Here is an 11,104-nt window from a genome sequence, read left to right as displayed (position 1 = left end):
TTTTTCTACGATTTGATCACGGATCATGTCATCATGCAAATTAGCAAACTGGCACGTACTTGCTAAATGTTTAAGAGCCAAAACAAACGCCTGAACTGTCTCACCTGGTTCATGGGATCGACATCTAAACGTGTACCTCTCCGCTACAACGTTTAGTTTGGGTTCAAAATAATCAGCAAGTAATTGCATAGTTTCTTTATATTCGTCGTTATCACCATCTGATTCTGCCTATTGTGCACCAGCAACGGACGTGGCCTTGCTGTTCAAAACAGTGTAATAAATCCGTTGGGCTTCAGTACCCAACGACGCTATCAAAATTGCCTTGCGGCGTTCAGCTGACCCTGCCTGCAAATCGGCGGCCAACAAGTAATTTTCAAATATTATTTTCCACGTTTTCCACGGGACGGTGGGCGTGCCTGGAGACTCAAGAAACGGATGTGGTTTACTCACAATATTGTTCATCCTCGTCGCCAACTGTACTGTCCACAAAATGAAAGAAACTTTGGACAGATTTTAATGACAATTCTAAGCTCTCTTTATTTCTGTTCTCCTCCTCGAACCTCGCTTACGCCCTCAATCTTTACACTCGTTTCCGTTACCACATATGATATGCCATAATTGGACTTTATAGGACAATACATGAAACACTACACGTTTCCGATATAAACTGTAATACATTATTCAGCATCGGAAGAGCTTTCCAACGATAACAAACACGACTACTTTTTGGTGAGTTTATATACTATACACATTTTAAGTATATTTTGCGGATATTTTAACACAAATAAACACCTATTTTTTAATTATGTTCCATTCCGGCATGAGTGACAGTAGTTTGTATATGTCTGGTTTGTTGCCTGTATAGAAATTATGATTTTAGACACCAATATCATATCTGTAGCTTATTTAGTTCCAATTATATGCACATTTTAGATAAATTTGGCGGCCATTTTAAAAAATGGCCGCCATTTGTATACCAGGTGAAGAATCAAGTGTCAACAGGGCTTAGGGTGACCAGGACGGATTAATTAGGATATCTGGCTATATTGACTGCTTCTAACATTCCACTCCCCCTAACTTGATTTCTAGGCCTCTTTTTTTATTTTTTTTCCTAGTCTAGTAATAAAATATGGATAAAAACATTATTTTTATTTTTCAATATATAAATATCAGAAAATCTTTGTCCCACACTAAGATCACAATAAAATTAATATCATTGTAAAAGTCTAATCACACAGAATATTCATTTAAATATTGAAATTGTATTCATGAAAAATTAAAAAAAAAAGAATCTTTAAAACCGTCTATGCCAAAAACTTTGTAAGGCTTTTTTGTACTGACAGTGACATGTTTAATTTTCAACTTAGGATTAAGATTTTTCTAAATAGCTATCTACCACTTTATTCCCACTCCACTCAATCTTGACAGACTGACCCATATTGCCCCTGTGGTAATATCAAGTTACCATTGATATATTCCGGAGTTACAATAGTTAGTTGCTGGTTACACACAAATCTCTGCTCAGTTTTGGGATTTATATTTAAATGCTATATTTCACCACTTTTCTATTTCTATTTTTTTTTTTTGGTGGAAAGTTGAAGGTTAGTATACTTTGCATTATCGTCACTATAACAACTCCCTGGTATATTGTTGATATATAGAAAAGGTTCGACATTTAAGGGCTTTTTTTTGTCATTTAAAAACCATCTTTTTTGACTTAAATTGTAACAATAATTCATTATAAAAATGTACTTGATACTAAGGTTACTGTATATCCTGTAAATTTAGAAAAAAAAACTTACAAAGTAACAACATAAATTCTACAGTTGTGTACTTCCATATTTACTTGCAAGTTCAATTATCTATAATGTAACAGGGCTACGTTATATTAATATTTATGATGTTTAACTTCATGAACAAAGTAGATCAAAACCAAGAATTTTAATTTAATTCAGAAAACAAAAATCATTTTAAATAGGCCTACATACATATTTCACCTAGTTGGTGAAATCATTGTTTTATTTCACTTAAAAATGAATGTTCTAAGTGTTTTAACGACTAAATAAATGATATATCAGTGGCAGATCCATGAATTTGAAATAGTTTGTCCCAGGAAGTCACTTTCACTGATAGAGGGTCTATACGTGAGCAGCCCTCATGACGTAGGTTTGGTTGATAAATTAAGATTTTCAAAGGCTTTAAATAATAATAGTAAATATAGGCCAAATTATGGGCTATTACAGTAGAAAGCTCCATTGGGACACACCTATTAAGGGGACACTTTTCTGTGAAATTAGGGGCAATATAATTATCTTTTAAAACTACTTACTCTTATTTAATAAGAGGACGGAGACACATACTGAGTGTGCCAAATGACCAAATAACCCTTATTAAAGGGAACAATTCATTTGTTTTTCATTTTGTCAGAACAGCTACAACACTCTCAAAATACACCCCTGGTTCTTAATTAATTTATTTGAAGGCCAAACTATTTTTAGATTTGGTCACAGGCCAAAGAAAATCTTCGAGTTTCAAGCAACTTGTTATACTTTATGAACCTAAGGTAAAATTCTGAGATGCTGTGGCCGAAGCCCCCTGTTGGGGCCACACAAACTTCTGAGGATTTTTTGCAATTTTATTTTTAATTGTACTACAGCACAATATTAGGACGCTAAATCCATTACAATTTTTGCACCATAAGATTGATATGATTTTGCCAAAATAATTAAGACACTTAATTTTGCAATATTTCTTGCTTATTGCTGATCTTTTAATTAATTAATTTTTTTTTGCTTGAGTAAAACCATCATTTGGCCAACGGCAGGAGAGGAGCGATGTCCCAGAACCTCTTAATGGGGTCCACGGCGCAAGGACCAGAAGCTTTAACAATTTAGTGATTTTAAATGCTTAAGGCCTGTAATCGATGTACAGCCTCATATTCTGTAAAGGTTACATATGATTATTTTTCACTACGAATGTGTTGAGTTCTCCTTTGACAGTCACTCTGACAGGAATCTGCCTCCGCAACTGGCACCACTACTTAATTTCAATTAATTATTTTGTTGGAAGCGATTTTAAGTAGCATGATAAAGTGGTAAAGCATATTTTCATCTATATTAGGTTGTTTACAGGCCCATATATGTTTTGGGTCCCGAGGCGGAGAAGCTCTGATAAAGTAGCATTTTGAGGCCGTATTTATTGGATTTCTGTAACCCATAATTTACCTTGGATTCAAACTATCGATCGCGACCCAAGTTAAAGTCGCCAAAATATTTTGCAGGGTCACCGGACATTTTAGTTGTCGGAGAATGGTAATTGTCATGTCTTCCTTTCTTTGTGCAAGTTGAACTGTGTGTGAAGTAGCGTTTCCTGAAATAGGCATTTTTCCCACAAAGTAAAACTAATTTTGTTTTCTATCATAATTGACCTTGATTCTTATGTTTGCTTCTCATCGTTTACTCATAGCAAAATATTGTTACCTACTTGGGCGTCCATACAACAACATCCTGTAGGAGTATTTTCAAACCATAAAATTACAGACATAATCGTAAACACAGTCATACAAAGTTTGTTCAACTTAATAGTTTGGCACACAATATGTATTTCTCTGTAATATCACCCATCCTATATCCACCAAACACTAGAGATTTTAAAGCCTAAAACCTCTTCACCAGTAGAATCTCCGGTCTACTCATAATAAAAACAAGTCTATGGTAACGTTTTTATTTTTAATCTGCTATGTCATATTTAGCTGAACTAAAACTACCAATCTTTTGATGTTTGTCAATTGATTTGTAACGGAGTTAATTTAAGATCTGGATGGGCCACCCCTACTTCACATTGGCCCACTGTTTTGTTTTGGCCTTCACTTTATTAAAAAATATATTCATTGAATGGTTATTACTTTCAGTTTCTTTAAATATTTTTTTGTATAATTTATATTTTTTCTAGCGGGCCAGAATAATTTTCTTCGCAGGCCAAATTTGGCCTGCGGGCCACCTTTTAAGAACCCGGGGCCTACAAACTCTGATTACTGCAATGTAAGTTTGCTTCGATCTTTTAATTGATTTTATTTATTTATTTAATCCTGGAAAGAAAATTCATTCATATTTCTTTCTGGTAAAATGATGCCAGGATTTGCCTGACGGGGATTCGATGTCCCCTACAAGGATTGACTCGCGGACGAGAGAGTCAAGCTTGGTTTCCATACAGTCGCTACACGCTATAGCTGACAGCTTCCGGTGATGCTGATTTTTCGTTCGAAAAAGTCATACAAAGAATATAAAAGCACTAAAAAACGATATATAAACAGCCCGTTACCATATGTTCAAAATCCTGAACTCACTTAGTAGTGAGACCCTGGGGATGGTGGTCTCTTCAGTCTAAGCATTTGACACAAAGCCGCCTTACCGTTTTCATTCATTCGTTCATTCATTCATTCATTCACTCATTCATTCACTCATTCATTCAAAAAATGTACAAAACGGTAGCATGCAGCTAAAAATGGCTGTATTACAATAGATACAGTATATAAAAAACAAATCTATTTTTTAAGCTATAAAATACATTGCACTTCAATTTAAAACTTCAATTCATATTTACACCTAAGAAAACAAATTAAATTAAGTAATAAATAACAAGAATAAGAAACTATATAGGCCTATACAAATTTATATTAATGAGAATTTTTTTTTATATTATTGGATTACATAAAAGTAGATTACAAAAATTAATTAACAATTAAAAATTATAAACTAATACTTAAAATACAAAAATTATCTGCAGCTCTTCAAAGTTGTGTACTGTACTGTTATACTGTTTAATATTGCACAATTATTCACAGGCATTTAGTTTTTTAATAATATAAGGTTTTGTACAGTGTGTACCGATTTTAAGGAAAACCACTGTGAAAATATTACATTTTTTTTATTACCAATAAAAAATAACATGTAATAAGACATAATCTATGTATGCAATGGAAAAATATGCACACCTAATATTTGAAAAATCTTCAACGACGGTCGGGAAAAAAATAAAAATAAAATTTTGTTATATAATTTAGCAAAATTATGTATGCAATTGATTAATAATTTTAAATAGAATTCTCATGCGTAAAATTGGTCAACATCTTTAAAGATGTGTTCACTTGTGTTTTACGCATTAAATAGATCAACTAGTCTTTTTTAAAAGTTGTATTTGCATTATTGTGAATAAACTAGTAATATGAAACCACACTAGAGTATTTAGGTTGCATAAAATGCATCTAGTTTTTGGTAGGTTCATTGCAATTACAATTTATGCATAAAATTGGTCCACATTACATTGTGTTTAGGAGTATATGGTCCGTTTTTTTAAACATGACTAAATATTTTTGATATTTTTTTTATAAGCCAAAAATGTATAGGCCCCTATTAGAAACATAACAATGTTTACTAGTTTAGATCAGCTTCGTTTAAAATGAATTTCACCAAAAAATACCGTATTGAAAGCCAAATAAAAATTATTTGAGGTGAAATGGTCCTTATCCGTTCAGTTATAATGTTTTCGCGTAAAATTGGTTCACATACACATTACACATTATTTAGTGTTTACATATGAAATGGGTTTTTATTTTAGTAGACAGGTATACATTAGTTGGATTTTATGCATAAAATGGTCACTGGGTCAAACAATGAATATTAATTATTTATACATGAAAGATTTTCAACATTATATATTATTAGCAACTATTAGCAATAATATTTCATCCAGTTTTGAAAGCGAATTTTATATTTTAGAATTGAGTAAGTTTATTTTAGTATTATGAAATAGATCTACATGATTACACATAATTTTATTTCATTTGTCAATCTTTTTGTATTTTTTTTATGGAAGAAATTTGCAGGGCAACACAATATTGCCTCTAGCCCTATTCTGTTCATTCACCGTTTTTGTCAATTTTGGGGAGAAAAAAGATAATGTGATTCTTCTGTGCCAAGTATAGCGTATGTAGGGTATAATTATACAAATGTGTCCTATATATTAGTGACTGGTATGGTATGATATGGTTCAATATCTCACCAGGGAGCAGAGGTTAAATATTGGGTGATTAAAACTGACAAAATTGATATGTTACTTGTGGGTCAAAAAATGACCTATTTTGACATTGATATATAGGCTATGTCAGAAAGTGATTAAGTACTGTAAGAATCTTACATATGAAATTTCTTACTCTGTACTTCTCATGTCTGTATATATTGTTTACATTTTGTCAAACTGTAAACAAGAAAGGTGAAGAGACCTATTTGATTGAAAAAACAAATCTGTCTCATTATATTATTTGATTTGCTAAAAAAATTATTACTGTATAAGATATTATTGGTCTACTTAATAAAATTAAATGCTGAAAATGTCAATCTCAGCTTTAATAATACAATGTGAAAATGCGTATGTTATTGAATCGATCTTGCTAACTGGGCCCGTCGGTTGCATCGACCCTTTGTCACTGACCTTAGCATAACTGAGTTGTCTACCTTTGACTAGCCTGGCAATGGTATAGAAACAAACATCAACAGAAATTATTTCAAACTTTCCGCTAATATAATTCGAAAGGTCACTCTTTCTCAATCGGAAATTTCGCCGGAGGTTTTTTTTTTTATGGTGCTTCCGCTTACCTCCAATTCTTCAGCAATTTGTTTATTAGTATAACCCATCACTTACCAAAGTACTTACTGTGCTATGGGCCTTTATAGCGGTAATAATTACGATGAATATACAAGACTAGGCTACTGTATCTACGACAAATATGCCTCTGATCATATCGTTCCTATTGGTGTTTTAGTCCCAATTTTTTTGTTTTGTTGTGAAATTGTTAAGGAAATTGAATTATGTGTTCTTGATTTTTTTTAAATTCATTTATAGGCCTCTTGTTGTTTAGTTTCATTTTGATGCCAAAATTGGCGTTCCATACAATATCGCCAAAAGTCAAGTGGCGCAGTGCAGAAGTCAAGTGGCACAGTACGAAAGTCAACTGGCGGCACACGCAATTGAGTTTGCGCCACTTTAGTTTTGCACTGCGCCACTTTAGTTTTGCACTGTGATTTATGTTTGTCCTTTTGACGTGATATCGCCAAAAGGACAACCACAAGTGGCGCAGGGCAAAAGTCAAGTGCAGTGCAAAAGTCAAGTGCAGTGCAAAAGTCAAGTGGCACAGTGCAAAAGTCAAGTGGCGCAGTGCAAGAGTCAAGTAGCGGCACACGCATTTGGATTTGCAATGTGCCACTTTAGTTTTACACTGCGCCACTTGTGGTTTGTCCTTTTGGCGTTCCATAGGAGGCAATGTTGGTAACTCATTAGTGTGTTGAAAATTGAATTGCATATAGCATTATGTGAATATATTATTTTTAAACGTTTCATAAAATATAGTTCAGAGAATTAAATATACATTTTTATCTTCAAGTGCTAAAGTGATTTTAAAGTAGACTTATAAGGCTTTATTAATTTATTTTATTGAATTCCAATTCTGTGAATTTACAACTCAAGTGTGTCAACCCACTTTACCTAGTATTATTATCTCCCTGTAAGAAGAACATATACAGTATTGAGTGATGATTTACCTTGGCACTTTGTTGATATACTCTATCATACCCCCATGACTGTATTAAGCAGTCTAAATGCATGAATGTTACGATTTGATTACATTATTATTGTATTTGTTCTATTTCATTTTTTATATATCTTATATACGTGCAAATTATTGTATTCTCATTGTATCATTATTAATAGAGCTACCTGGACATTGAATAAAATTAATAAAAATGAAATACCACAATTTTGGGTGAATTCTGTAATTAATTCTGTTATTAGGTGCATAAGCAGAGCATAAAACACTTTAACATGCCTAAATTATTTTGAGAAATCGTAGGAACCATTATCTTTTGGAACATTGGCTAATAATTTTGGCAATATTCTCCAGTCCAATTTTCAATCAATTCTGATTAGTTTGAATTGAATTTATTCATTAATCATGTAATTAAAACAACAGGACAAGAAAGGCAAAAATGCAACAAACGACCCTGATTAATTAATAGGATAAGCCATAAAAAGTGGGTCCCATGAAAACGATTTAAATTTGCACAAAGAACAAAAAACACACACAACGTCTAAAAAGAAATAAAATGCAATGAAAAATTGGTCTAAACATGTTTTTAAAATTGTGGAGTGGGGTATACCGTCTTACCAAACAATTTGATGACTGATGTTTACGCGCGCTATTCGTTATCAAAGTCATTCAGCTAACAGTAACTGTGTATTACCCATCTTTTTCATATTTTGTTTTCCCACTCTGGGCATGTTGTATCTACTCTGATTGGCTGAAAATGAAGAGCATCCATACGTCACGGTGCAAAGCCTGGCTGCCAAACATGCGGTAACAAGGACAATCTTCGCGCTGCTTTGTAGCAGTGAAGAAAATTAGGTCAGCGTCGTAGTCTTTGCGGATGAGATTTGAAGTATTAACAAGAATAAAAAACATTCAAAATCGTATATTTTCTGCTTATTTTCACCGTTTTCGTACCAAATACCAGTTCACCTGATTAATTACGATCGGTCGTAAATTTAAAACAAATGAAATATTTATGCATTGTACTATAAGTGCCATAAAATGAGAGTAGTACTTAATTTATCGACAAGCCCAAAGTTTTCGCTTAAGCGAGAATTTAGGTCTGGTACTTAATTTCTCGATGGTACCTGAATTCTCGTGACACCGGCTCCAATGTTCAGTTTGTCGTCCAGTTCAGTTTATAGAGCTTGTATTGAACCTATTTTGAACAAGATTGTTGTAGTCTGGGCCTAGCCATTTAATTAATTTATCACCAGACATCTGCTTCGGCTGTGATGATGTCAAATCGCCCAAAGTTTCATAGTGCGTGACAGTAAACAAGTTCGGTGTAATCAAGAATGTTTTGCTAAACAAATTTATAAAACTACGGAGCCCCTAAAGGGACATGGTTAGAAAAAATATTCAATTCGAGGGAACGAAATAATATTTCGTTCCCTCGAACTAATATTTCGTTCCCTCGAAATAATATTTCTAATCGCATCATTCCCTTATACCGGATTTAATCGATCTTACAGGGGGATAACTGCTAGGCGATAACATGACGTCTAACCCCCAAGGGCATAGACACAGAATGCTTGTGAATGGTTTGATCATGAGTTGATGTTGTAGCCAGCGTGACCACTCACAATTTTTGATATACCCAATGACTGGGTCGAAATTACCCAAGATTCAGCAAAAATTGCCCAAAATTACCCAAGCTTGCTGAAAATGCATTAAAATTTGAAAAATACGTGTTTTTTGCATGTACCGGTATAGTTCCCCTTTTAGTTCAATTTATAAACCATTTTTTATTGTGATTGTTTGTGTTAATTTTCAGAAATTAATATTCATGAGGTGATAATACGGATAGAAAAATGCGCCCTTAGTCGGCCAGTGTTATCAGTAGATCAGTGATCAAGTTTTATTATGCATTAATTAGGTAAGAACAACGGCAACGCAAATCACAAATAAACAATTCTGAACCCATGTTTATAGCAATTAACAGTCAATTAACAATGTTATGTGCACTTCGTTGAGTTTTGCTTACTTGAATGGACTGAAATATACTTTGTTACTTCTTAATTCTTCCTCTATGAATAAAATATTTAATTTTCTTAGTAAAAATTAAATACCCAAGGATTTGAACGGAATACCCAAGAACCCAAGACCAAGTCAAAATACCCAAGATCTTGGGTAAATACCCAAGCAGTGGTGGTCACGCTGGTCTGGGTCGAAATTACCCAAGATTCAGCAAAAATTGCCCAAAATTACCCAAGCTTCCTGAAAATGCATTAAAATTTGAAAAATACGTGTTTTTCGCATGTATAGTTTCCCTTTTAGTTCAATTTAAAAACAAATTTTTTTATTGTAATTGTTTGTGTTAATTATTAAAATTAATATTCATGAGGTGATAATACAGATAGAAAAATACGCCCTCAGTCGGCCAGTGTTATCCGTAGATCAGTGATCAAGTTTTATTATGTAATGCATTAATTAGGTAAGATCAATGGCAACACAAATCACAAATAAACAATTCTGAACCCATGTTTATAGCAATTAACAGTCAATTAACAATATTATGTGCACTTCGTTGAGTTTTGCTTACTTGAATTGACTGAAATATACTTACTTCTTAATTCCTCTATGACAAAAATATTTAATTTTCTTAGTAAAAATAAAATACCCAAAGATTTGAACGGAATACCCAAGAACCCAAGACCAAGTCAAAATACCCAAGATCTTGGGTAAATACCCAAGCAGTGGTCACGCTGGTTGTAGCACTGAGTGTGCGAAGGTGGGGCTCGGTGGTCGATTGAGGGGCGTTAACTTGCAAAATAATGTGATTTTAGGAGATTTTTAAAATTCTATGTATTGTTATAATGTTGACTTCTTACAAACATTTCGTTGATATTCAATTAAATAGAGGAAATAAAATAAATAAATAAAGGCATAGATTATATAGCAAGCAGGTATATTATAAAAACTAATTTTACGATATTCAATACACATGATATGACGTACTGTTTAGGCTGTGTCTACCCAATTATATATTGAATAGCTTTATATTTAAAACGATCAGACGAAAATTAGCTGCAAAGTTTCCAAATGCGGCCATTTTGAATTTATGCAAATTAGGGAATTTAGTATAGGCCGATCAAGGTAGATTTTGGATATACTAATTGTTACAAGCAAAAGAACATATTTCAGCAATAAAACAAACTTTTGCAATTTGTTTGACTGGGAGACCTATTTCTACTTGTCTAAAAAGTCACTCACGTTCACTGTCTGTTAATAGGCAGGGATTTTTTTTTCTCATTAAAAAAAACCCTTTAATTTTAAATTTTAAAATTGTAAGTTAACTGTGTCCGAAGTAACTTGTTCCGATCATTTCTAAACGTACTTCAGAATCAGTAGGTCTACTAATAAGTAATAGGGAGCATACAATTGCTATAACACACGTCATAATCTATATAAGCCTAACTGTAGGCCTAGGCCTACTCAAATACGGTGCCAGATTCAATATTA

At 33.1% G+C, this 11,104-nt stretch overlaps 1 protein-coding gene across 1 annotated transcript in view; it reads left to right on the top strand.

Annotated features, from left to right (window-relative positions):
- The first annotated feature begins 640 nt into the window (after positions 1-640).
- Positions 641-11,104, top strand: part of LOC117113115 — a 28,546-nt gene continuing 18,082 nt past the window's right edge. Inside the window, exon 1 of the mRNA XM_033256359.1 lies at positions 641-729. The gene's annotated coding sequence lies outside the window, so the exon portion shown is untranslated. The remainder of the gene's footprint in view (positions 730-11,104) is intronic.

This window comes from Anneissia japonica, unplaced genomic scaffold (genome assembly GCF_011630105.1).
Source record: "Anneissia japonica isolate Jap-2015-1 unplaced genomic scaffold, ASM1163010v1 scaffold1812_len1207588_cov181, whole genome shotgun sequence".
NCBI lineage: Eukaryota > Metazoa > Echinodermata > Crinoidea > Comatulida > Comatulidae > Anneissia > Anneissia japonica.
This window is presented reverse-complemented; position numbering and strand designations above follow the sequence as displayed.